This window comes from Acinonyx jubatus, chromosome C1, assembly GCF_027475565.1.
Source record: "Acinonyx jubatus isolate Ajub_Pintada_27869175 chromosome C1, VMU_Ajub_asm_v1.0, whole genome shotgun sequence".
NCBI lineage: Eukaryota > Metazoa > Chordata > Mammalia > Carnivora > Felidae > Acinonyx > Acinonyx jubatus.
Window position 1 is genome coordinate 194,479,011 of NC_069381.1, and position 12,091 is coordinate 194,491,101.

The following is a 12,091-nucleotide window of genomic DNA, read 5'->3' on the forward strand; positions in this document are numbered from 1 at the left end:
TTCAATAGTCACAGATAAGTATCATTTCTTTCTCCCCCTTCTCTATATTCTGAAATTTTACAATTTAGGATTTTAAAATACATAATTTAATATTACAGTCTTAGAGAATCAAAACAGTAAATTCATTCTAGAGTTGCACCACCCAAATGATATTTAGAAAAAAATATATCATAAGGTGATCACGTTTTCTGTGCATGTGTATGAATTGTCAGATTTTCAAATACATACCATGTGATTTTCTTCCTGAAGTGTTATAGAGTATAAACTTAAAAATGTAAATGATGTCCACATATATCATTAGCATTATAAATTCAGGACCAAAGTTATCCATAGACCTATTTTTAAAATCCTGGTTGAAGCATTTGCTAAAACAGTTCAAGAATTGGGTCTTTTGTTCTTTATATAGAGTATATGATGGAATTATTCATATCTCTGATAGGAATTTGGAATTTTATCATTAAATTATAAAAAACACTCACCTTTCAGCTAAGAACCATTGGCTTCTTAGATATACTCAATGTCATTTTACTCTTTCTACTTTTTTTTTTTTTTAAGCAGGCACATAGCTTCTACTAAAGCATTCTCACTAGCTAAGAAACTCAAGACCATAAGCGCAATGTTTCAGTTAGGGAAGGCTATGCTGTGATAACATATACACCTGCAAATTTAGTGTCTCACGGAACAAGTTAGCAGATCAGGATGGGAGTTCCAGGTCAGGGACAGCCCAGCTCTATGCAGTCATTCAGGGGATCAGGATGACAAAGTTTCCATCATCCTTTCAAGGTGGCTGTGGTCACCTCCCTCCCAGGAAGCCAGAAGATAAAAATGCAAAAGCACACCATTACAAGAACTCGAGCTCCTGGCAACACCAAGCTGCAAGGAAGAGTAGGAAATAGAGTTTAGCTGTGTGCTTGAGAAGAACAGGGGAAGGGATTTTGGTGAACAGCTTACAGTCTTTGCCACATGCACCATACAAATTTCTGCCTCAACAAAATTAAAGATAACTTATGTAAGTAGTAATCATGGGCCTTTAAGGTTATTACAAGCATTCACACCTGTGAACAATAAGGATTTATTCTTCTCAAACAACTATTTATGCTTAATCTCAGTAGGGAAGGGAAAAAGGAAAGAAATGGTTTATTTTCTTTTAGTTATCTTGTGTATTAGCTCATATAAATTGCCTCAAATGATGGTAGCTCAGTCTTTTTTCTAAGTAAATTTCAGTATTCTACAATATATGTTGCGAAGCTTTTCTTTCCTCAGTTCTTCAGTCAATTGAGGAAGGAAATAGGCCAAGGAAGTTAAACTTCTTTTCTCAAGGGGCCTAACTATTGGCCCAGGCTGGGTTCCAAGAGCTGAAACAAGGAGCAGTAACTGGTGGGGCTGTCCTTTCCCCCAATGAAGAGAAGAAAAGAAGAATTCCAAGTCTGTTTCCCAGGCACAGGAAGGACCAGGAAGCAAGGAAATTTCCAATTTTCAAGTCCACTGAGCAGAATACAAGAAGAACAGGGTCCAAAACAAAGAGTTCTCCTTTGAGAACCGGCAAGATGGAGTAATCAAGCCTTGCAAGCAGGCTGAGCCTGGAAAGGAGCCCAGAAGCAATGGCATTCTTGGGAGTGAAGTTTCTCTGGACCCTTAGGGAGCTGAGACTTTGACATTCCAACCCTGCCTTCAGCTTGAGATTTGTCCACCCCCTTCATTTGGAGAAGAGTAATCTGAAGCTAAACCACTCACATTATGAAAATGCTGATCCGTAGCACCGTCTTGAAAGGAAACTAAAACAAAACAAAACTTTACAAACATAACGAGTAGAACCACCTGTAGGACTATGAGAAATTAGCTTTCATAGAAAAAAGGTGTTATGGCAAGGCTTGAGAATCAAGTATAGTAAATCTGAATTAAAAAGAGTTTGATTTCGGGGTGCCTGGGTGGCTCAGTTGGTTAGACAACTGACTCTTGATTTTGGCTCAGGTCATGATCTCACAATTCATGAGATGGAGCCTGGTGATGGGCCCCACACTGACAGCACAGGGCCTGCTTGGGATTCTCTTTCCTTCCCTCTCTCTCTCAAACTAAATAAATAAACATTAAAAAAAAAAAAAAAGAGTTCGATTCAATTCCTGCCCTTGTCACTAAGTAGCCTGTTATCTTAGGCAAGTGATCTGTACTCTTTAAACCTTAGCTCCTGGTCTATAAAAATAGAAGTAAAAATACTACCTAACTCATGTTTTCTGTGTGTGTGTGTGTTTCAAGATTTAAATGAAAGAATGTTCAACTGTGCTTAATAAGGTATACGAACTCAACAAATACCAGTTAAAAATATTTTGAAGAATATTTTAATATTTTTGTCTTTCTAGGTATAAACACTGTCCTTTATATTAATTAATTAATTAATTAAACCCTTCTCCATAATCTCTTAGACCCTGTTGAGGGTGGGGGTTAAGTTATGACAACTGACATAAGCAACAACGTAATATGCTGATTTAAGAATATTCTCTTTCAGACCTGAGTGTTCCCTGCAAACCTAGGTATAGTTGTAAGATCTTAAGGAAGTAAATACTAATGAAAAGATGACATAATTCAAGTAATGTGGAAAAAACTGTCCACAGGGATATTTCTCAGCATTCTGTCGTATGAGGTGTATCATATTGCTGAGAATTCAGGATTCTCTGCAATTTATGTAATATTTCCAAAATAGGCCATCTTTCCCATCATTACTCTGTCCAGATCAGTATGAATTGTATTTTCAAGAACTTCTAGTCCTTTCTTAGGAACCCATCATCACTGGGCATGCCAGTACATCTTCTGGAAGACTGTGAGAACAGCATTTGTTGGCAATCATGAGAACAAAAGAAGATTTTTCTAAAGGTGATGAAGCAGAAAGGGAAAGCAGTTGCCCCTGAGGAACAAGGAAAAATATCAAGGGAATTTGTCTATCTTCTTAGTATCCTGAGGCCTGAAGGTGAGGGGAATGTGCCAGGTCATTGCCTCAAGAAGAGTAGAGAGGGAAGGATTCTGCTGATTGCTCACTAAAGATGGCTTGGAAAAGGAACTTGACAGTCTTAGGAAAGAGGAGTTGCAACATAAATTGGGCGGCAGGTAAAATTCAGATAAAATTGGGAAGTGATAAGATTAAAGAGACTTCCCAAATGAACTGGGAAAATTAGTGAAATCTTCAGATTATTACAAAACTATTTCATAATAATTATAGTAACTAATATTTATTAACCATCTGGTATGTGTCCAGTACCATGCTTAAGTTCTTTACACGCTTTCCTTCGGGTAATACTGTATCCCTAAGAGATAGGCACCAATACTGTCTCCATTATACAGACTGGGAAGCCGAGGGTTGCAAAGGTTAAGTCCTCAGTCTTAAGCGACTTTATGGAATACATCAGAGCAAAAATCACCTACTCAGAATGCAGCCAGGGAAAGAAGTTGTTCATGAATGTATTTTTCAACAGTACCTAAATTCTAAGAAAACTTTGCTCACATCCTCTTGGATGAATTGACAACTAGTTTTGTGTCTGGAAAGACATGTTTCTCTGAGGTCACGTTGCAGCACTTTCAAAAGGGTTTTCCTCAAGGGTGTTTCATCTATTAGTATCAGCAAAAGGATCTCACAGAATGACTAATTTTTAGTAATTGTGACCGGCAAGCCTTTGTTGAGTCATTCTCTTCAGAAATAACACCCTGATTCATCCAATCTGTTTTTAACATTAATTATATTTAACATCTGACACATTCTTTACCCTTTCTTCACATCACTGAATACTAGAGAGAAAATAAGACCAGCCAAACTCAGATTATGGTTAAAATAATAATTGACTATTAGTGATTTATTTCTTTTCCTAAAGTGTAATCTCCATCTTTTTGATTATTAGTGATTTAAGGTGAAAATTTAATAACTTCAACATCTCATGAAATAAAAAAAATAATTCTTACATTTCAAAAGATAAAAAAGAACATTAAGTGTTTTTTCTTAATGTTTGATGTTAGTTTTATCCACAAATTGCATGATACAAATTATGTACTTTTACGTTTAAAAAATAAATATTTTACTGTGATCATTCTAAGAAGTGAAATGATCCGCGAGGAAGCATCTACTTGAAATTAGCTGACTTTCAAGAGGGAGGCAAACCATGAGAGACTTTTAAATAAGAGAACAAAATGAGGGTTGCTTGAGGGGTGTTTTTGGATGGAGGGATGGGCTAAATGGGTGATGGGCATTAAGGAGTGCACTTATTGGGATGAGCACTGGGTATTATATGTAAGTGATGAATCACTAAATTCTATTCCTGAAACCATTATTACACTATATGTTAAGTAACTTGGATTTAAATAAAAAGTAAAATAAAATAAAATAAAATAAAATAAGCTGTCTTTCTAAATCCTTGTGAAATAAAAAAATAACTTATGATGAATACCTGAGACTTCTAAAATTGTAATGTTTGCATATTAAAGTATGGTCTGGTCTTTAATTAAAAGTGGTTAGTATTTGAACTCCTGATGTAGGTATATAGAAAGATGTCAGCAACACTGGATCAAATAGACTAATTTACTTTCTTCCCCAGACTGATCTCATTCTTTTTAGTATGACTGACACCCAATGGTACATTAGTTTCAGGTGTACAACTTAGTGATTTGACAAGTTTATACACTATACTATGTTCACCACAGGTATAGCAACCATCTGCCCCATTGCATCACTATTACCGTATCATTGACTGTATTCCTTATGCTCTGCTTTTTATTCCCATGACTTACTCATTCCATAACTGGAGGCCTGTGTCTCCATCTCCCCTTCACCCAGTTTGCCCAACCTCCCCACCCTCCTTCCACTCTGGCAACCATCAGGTTGTTCTCTGTATTTACAGTTCTGATTCTGGCTTTTGTTTATTCATTTTTTTAAGATTCTGTTCAGTTATGAGCAGAATAATATGGTATTTGTCTTTCTCAATCTGACTTCTTTCACTTAGTATAATACTCTCTAGTCTCATCCATGTTTCTCAAATGGCATGATCTCATCCCTTTTTATGGTTGTGTAGTATTCCATTGTGTATGTATGGTACATATGTGTGTGCATGTGTGTGTGTGTGTGTGTGTGTACATACATACCACATTTTCCTTATTCGTTCGTCTGTTGATGGACAATTAGGTTGCTTCCATGCCTTGATTATTTTACATAATGCTGCAATAAACATAGGGCTACATTTATCTTTTTGAGTTAGTGTTTTTATTTTTCCTCGGTAAATACCCAATAGTGGGATTATTGGGTCATATAATATTTCTATTTTGAATTTTTTGAGGAACCTCCATACTATTTTCCACAGTGGCTATACCAGTTCACATCCCCACCAACGGTGCGCGAGGGTTCCTTTTTCTCCATATCCTCACCAACACTTGTTGTTTCTTGTCATCCTGATTTTAGCCACTTCAACAGATGTGAGGTGATATCTCATTATGGTTTTGATTTGCATTCCCTTGATGATGAGTGATGTTGAGCATCCTTTCATGTGTCTGTTGGCTATCTATATGTCTTCTTTGGGAAAATGTCTATTCAGGTCCTTGTCCATTTGTTTTTTCATTGAATTCTTTGTTCAGATAGACTAATTTAGAGAGAAGCCTTTCCCCCACCCCTCGATGAAACAGAAGTGCGTGTGGTGAATATTTGTTGTTCCTGCAAGTTCAGCATCCCTTTCCCTTCCCTTGATAATGTCCCTCTGATTTTCTGTGGGATCTGCCCATCCCCTTTATTACTATCTTGGTGGGACCCGCAAAATACGTACAAAGAGTGGGTTGGCACTTCTCCCCATCCCTATTCTCACTTGCCAAGACGAATCAGATAGAAGCCCTAGGAATTTGACCCATTGACAGAATATGGTTGCAGCTGAGTCTTTCGAGTACAACTCCCCAAAGAGATTGTCACTATTTCTTCACCCAGATCCCTGCTACTGCCCTGCTTCTGTCTCTCTGGAGGTCTGGTTGTGCTTCCATTTCTCAGGAATTGGGAGCTACTCTGCATTCTTGCACTAACTTCCACTCTTCTTTAAGTTAGTCCATTTCTGTTGCTTGCATTAAGTGGTGTAATACAATGTCCTTTCTTCTTTTACTGAAAATCTTAAACATTTTTACTCTTTTTTAACCTCCTAAATGAGATCAAACCTTTCCTGAAAGTGTTTTGGTCTTAACAAATAAGACATTTTCTGTTACAATGAACTCTTTTCGATTAAAAGAATCATACCAGAATCTAAATGGTTCATAATGAGTAACCACATATAGTAAAAACAAAAGTTCTCTCTCATTCTTCATTCATTTTTTCTAACCGTTATTATTTTGAAGTCTCTTCACTGGAAAAAACAGAAAGTTTAACTCTTTTGCATGTGAGCCTTTTCCAATTCTGCCTTCTAGAAGGTTGATGGAGCCAACAAGAGGTTGTAGAAGGCCCTCTTTTCAAATATTGAAACAGGTAAGAAACCACCTTTTGTCAGGCTAACTGTATGTTCTAAAGAGATACTATAAAGAAGGAAAGCATTTTTTTAGACAATTTGTGTAAAATTCACCCTAGATCTCTATTATCTGGCCACTTGGAGTTGAAAGAATTAGCAGCATAAGGTTTAAATTGATTAGTTGAGTTGAACATAGATCCAGCCACTGACTGAAGAGTTACAGTTACCAGGCTGGGCACAGGGACTGCCTCTCCCCCTCCCCCAGCCACTAGCAAACATGCTAACCAGGCTGAGATCACCCTAGATCTCTTATTATATTCCAAACCAACACCCATCATATCTGAGGTTTTGGTTTTGTTTTTTTTTTTAATTCTAAAGTGTACACACAGACAAGTGCATAAAACTTGTAAGTACATTTTAAGAGCAATTACAAAAGGAACACATTCAGAACTGTTTTTACATTCAGTATATTTAGTATATCTGTGCACCGAAAGCTTCCAAGACTCCAGAGGCCCAGGTTCCATGCCCCTCATGTGATGACCCCTAGTCCTTGTCTTTACCCCTATCAGAGCACTTAACCTGCTTTTTCATCTCTTTCCAGACCTCACCCCTACCAGTGTTTACTCATAAAGCTCATTAAGGACTATACATTGGATTATACATTGTTACCACTGTATCCTCACAGACAGGCATGGAGTTGGTCACTTAGTACATCCCTGATAATAAATGAATGAAAATAAATAAATGACTCATCACTGTCTTCAAGCAGTTCCAAAGTCAGCTGGAGGAGAGAAACTAGTAAAATAATGATTAAATACAATTTTCTAAGTGCTTTGATAAGGAGGCAGTGAGATTCAGGAAATTGGCACCCATCTCAACCACAGCTTCTTGGAAATGGTGTGCTGAGCCTTAGTGGAAGAGTGGGTGTCAGCAGTTGAGAAGGCAACAGAGAAGGAGTAAAATGCAGGAGGAGCAAGGGACTTAGTAGCTTGAAACGCTGTAAAGACACTAAGACGCAGTCTAAATCAGGGATTTGTAATCTAGATTCTGCAGATCCTGAAAGGTCCCTAGATAGAATATAGAAGGTTCATGTACTTGGATGAGAAAAGAGATCTGATTTCACTAACTTCGAATGGAAATTTAGTGTTTCTTTTGATTATATGAATGTAGATGACAAACAACTAAAGTAGTAATGATCACCTGTGACTTTGTCAGAGAGACAAATAACAGAACTTCATATCATAGCAGAGTTGTTGTAGATACCTTGAAATACAGTTTTCACTCATTGTTCATTTGATATGGCAATAAGAGATCTTTAATGTGTTAATAAATACACATTGATATACATATTTACAAATTTGTTTTTTAATGTTTAGATGCCTATTTCTCTATAATCCATTTCCTTTGTAATTATATGTATTTTATTTTATGCATTTAAACATTTAAAAACATTGTTCTGAGACAGGTCTGTCTGCACCTAACTAACTAAGCAAGGCACACACTTGCTAACTACTGATTTCAGTATATCAGGATACAGTTTAAGAGTTTTGAACCAAGTTACCTTTGTATGAACTACAGAGGGGGAAAGGCCAAATAATTGAGTTTTAGGAGATGATACATATATATTTGAAAGTAAGCTTATGAAAAGAAAATCATAATTATCACTGTAATAAATTATATTCAATTTGTATGTGACCTCTTTTCAAATAAGTTTTACATCTACTATGTTTATCTTCATAAACAAGACCTCAAAATAGGTGGAATGTATATATAGGAGAATAAAGGAAGGAAAATGTGTTCAGGTAGTAGGGTTGGTTGGCTTAAACTTAACAAGTACAGAATGTCTGCTATGTCCTCTATATATCGTGTGAACAATGGAATGGTACAGGAAATAAAAGACAATTTCTAACAAAGCTCATTTTATTCTATATATGGAGCCAAATTATGTGTCTGTGAAGGAGTATGAGACTGTATATCAGTATAACTGGCTACAAACTTCAAAAGTAATGTATTGGAGTAGCGGGCGTTGGTGGTATGGTGGTGAGCATAGCTGCCTTCCAAAAGTAACGTATTGGAATAGAGTAATGTTAACATACATAGACTTGGTGTTGCTTCAAGGACAAGACTTAAAAGCCCCCCCTTTAAGCTCAAGAGTATCGGACAAAGTAGCAAATGTTGAGCATTTAGTAAGTTCTGGGCACTGTAGTCTAGCATTTGCCAGATTTCTCATTTAATCTTCTCAGTAATTTTATTAGGTAGATACTGTTATTAATCTCATCTTACCCAAATTTAGGAAGATGACATAAATTCCTCACAGTCATAGAGCAAGTAGGTGATATGATCCTGCAGGCAAATCCAACATAGGGCTCTTAAATAATTAATCTCCATGGGGACCAGGACCCAGTCTTTTTCTTCATATTGTTCTGAAGCAACTAGCACAGTGTTGGTATATTTTAGATGTTCATAAGTTTGTCGTTGAGTGTTTTTGAACTAAATCAAGACAGAATGCCTTCGATTTATTAAGTGTTAACACTGAAATTCAAGTTAACTTCCTATTTGTACTTTCCATGAAACCCATCACTCCAAACAACCAGCAGCACAAACACAGATACAATTGCACTTCATCATTGCTTCTTTAACCTAGCTCAACATTGACAACAACAACAAAATACATAAATGTATAGAGGGGGTGATAAAAGCACATGCCTGGGTATGTGTGTAAGTGTGTATTGTTTACCAGAAACTCCTATTAATCAATTTCTTCTTGGCTTTATTATTTTTTTTTTTACCACAATACCTATATTTATTTTGTTGTTGTTATTTGTGCTACCTCTCCTTGGAGAAAACCGAGTCAAAAGCTTCCAGTTGAATTGCCTAAATCCCTGACTTCTTCCTATCAAGCTTTTACCAAGGCCAACTACAACTAATATTAGCATTTATAAACAATTACATCAAATGCTTCTCAGAATTCAGATTTTAGAATGCCATATCTTTTACTGTTAGTAAAATGGATGTTCACACTGTTTCTCACAGAATCATGAGGCTTACCTCAAATGACATATTCCAGATGAATTTTTATTTCCTCTTAAATTTTGTTCTATGATTTCGCAAATTTTTACCAGTCTGTTCCCAGGACAATATGTAGGAGGTTACCTGCAGCCAGGTTCCGTCTTTTTCCCAGGCCAAGCCTTATTTGTCCCGAGGCCAGGTAGTATCTCTTCAGGGGCTCCTTGATTCAAGCAGCATTAACTAAACAAGGGATGTCCCCTACTCAAAGTATGGTCCTCAAAGCAGCATCTGCATCTCTTGGGAATGCAAAACTCAGGTTCTACCTGAGCCCACTGAACCAGAATCTGAGTACATTCTATCCAGATCTGCAGGTGATTTTTAAAAGGTTTAATCTAGCACACTTAATGCCACATGATTGGCAGTGAGTACTTGGGGATGCAATATTGAGATTAAATCCTCAAATTTGGGCTGAGTGGAAAAGAGTAACAGAAGTGACAAGTGAGAATGTGATTTCCTTAGAAGTGGGATACCTTGACTACATTGCCAGTCTACACCCTTCTTCTTAGCTTTCCATCATTTTCTACTCTATCAAAACAACTTTATCTTGAATTTCCTCACCACACATATTTTCTAATTTGGTCAGGTCAAACTTTGCATTTACATTATCCTGCAAATGTTGTGTGTCTTTACTTATTGTATCAGTCAGAGTTCTCTAGGGAAACGGAACCAAAAGGATGGAGATAGATAGATAGATAGATAGATAATAAGGAAGTGGATTGAGAAATCATGGAGGCTGGCAAATCTCTCAAGATCTGCAGGGTGAGTTAACATGCTAGAGACCCTAGAGAGCTGATGGTTTAGTTCCAGTCTGAGTCTGAAGGCCTGAGAATCAGGAGAGCTGATGGTGTAAGTTCTAGTCCAAATGCTGGCAGGCTCAAGACCCAGAAAGAATCAAAGTTGCAGTCTGAGTTCACAATCAGGGAAAAAAACAAAAACCAAACCAAAACAAAACCCTGTGTCTCAGTTTGAAAGCAGTCAGGCAGGAAGAACTCTTTCTTACTCTAGGGGAGGGTCAGTCTTTTTTGTTTTATTTAGGCTTTCAAGGGGTTGGATGAGGCCCATCCACATTTGAGAGGACAACTTCTTTACTCAGTCTATTGATTTAAATGTTAATCTCATCCAAAAAAACAGTCTCACAGAAATACCCAGAATAATGTTTGACCAAATATCTGGGCACGCCATGGCTCAGTCAAGATGACACATAAAATTATCCATCGCACTTAACACATTTCTATACCCTGGGATTCTCCCCCTTCTACCACACGTGTGTTGTGTACAGCTCAAAGCCAATGTTTTCTGAGAAGCTTTCCTTAACTTTCCTTTGTGAATTTCCTCCTGCCCTCAATTGCCTATAGCACTTAAGGAGTTAATACCACTTGCCAGTTCAGGGCAATTTACTATCTTTCATTTTCTACTCTTGTTTTGGTGTATTAGATTTGTCTCTACCAAACTGGTAGCATCATAAAGGTAGGAATATTGTCATACTTTTGCTGCAGACTTCACAGTACTTAGATTATCCCCAAATCCTAGGTAATTGATTTTTTATTTTCCCAGTTCAGTTCATAAAAGTGTTAATCTAAGTGTTTTAGAAGATTACTTGAATATCCTTTCTACAAGAAGTACTTACTCCTGAAATAAGCATTATTATTACATGTGCACTAAATGGGACCTTCTTGGAAATAACCATGTTGTGGAATTTGTACAGTATCATTTTTTGAGTCCATAAAATGACATCAATTTAGATGTTGTCTTAACTTGGATTCCTAACTGACATAGGTTTTGCTGAATGAGCCTTGGGAAATAGTGTGTTCATACATGTAGCCTAAATAATATTGAGCAGGCAGCAGTTTTATAGTAATGTCCTAGAGGTACTGCAGCTCAGAAGTTTGGAAAAGTGGTTAGTCACATGGTACAGTAAAGACCATGTGCTGCATAGTGAGAAAGTTTATTTTTTCAGCCCAGAGTCCATGCAGAAATGAACTCTTCCCTCCCAAAGGAGTTTAAGACGTCCACTGGTTGGATCACTTCAGTAAGTCACAGTCTGACCATGGTAGAAGAAATGAGACAAGGGTGGCATGAGAGTCCACAACTCTGAGCCAATAACTCCTGTGTCCTTTTATCCCAGGACAATCAATCATTAGTTTTCCTTGGCACACCTAGAGGAGAGTGGTGGCCTGTAGAGGGAGAGTCAGGAGGTCAGTGAGGAGGAGCAAGTGGGTCTCTGTCCAATATCAGACTGTTGCTGTCAACTGGTCTTGCTGCTGGCCTAGGCGTTGACGTATGTCCTCACAGCAGCTCCCAGGGCTAGGTTAATCACATTCTCTCTGGCGACGACACCTGGGCATTGGCTTTTCATACTTTGATAAACTGATTCCCATGCTCATGCCTCTTTTCCTGGAACTTTTCTTTCTTGCAAAACTTATCCTTACTTAGCTATATTGTCGTACTTAAAGGAGAAAAGGGAGTATGATAGAGAGTACAAACGAGGGCCCGTATACTATGTCTAAGTACTTAAAAGTTTAAGCCAACGCTTGAATGAAATATGTTCCTATCTATGTCCTCGACCTAGAAAT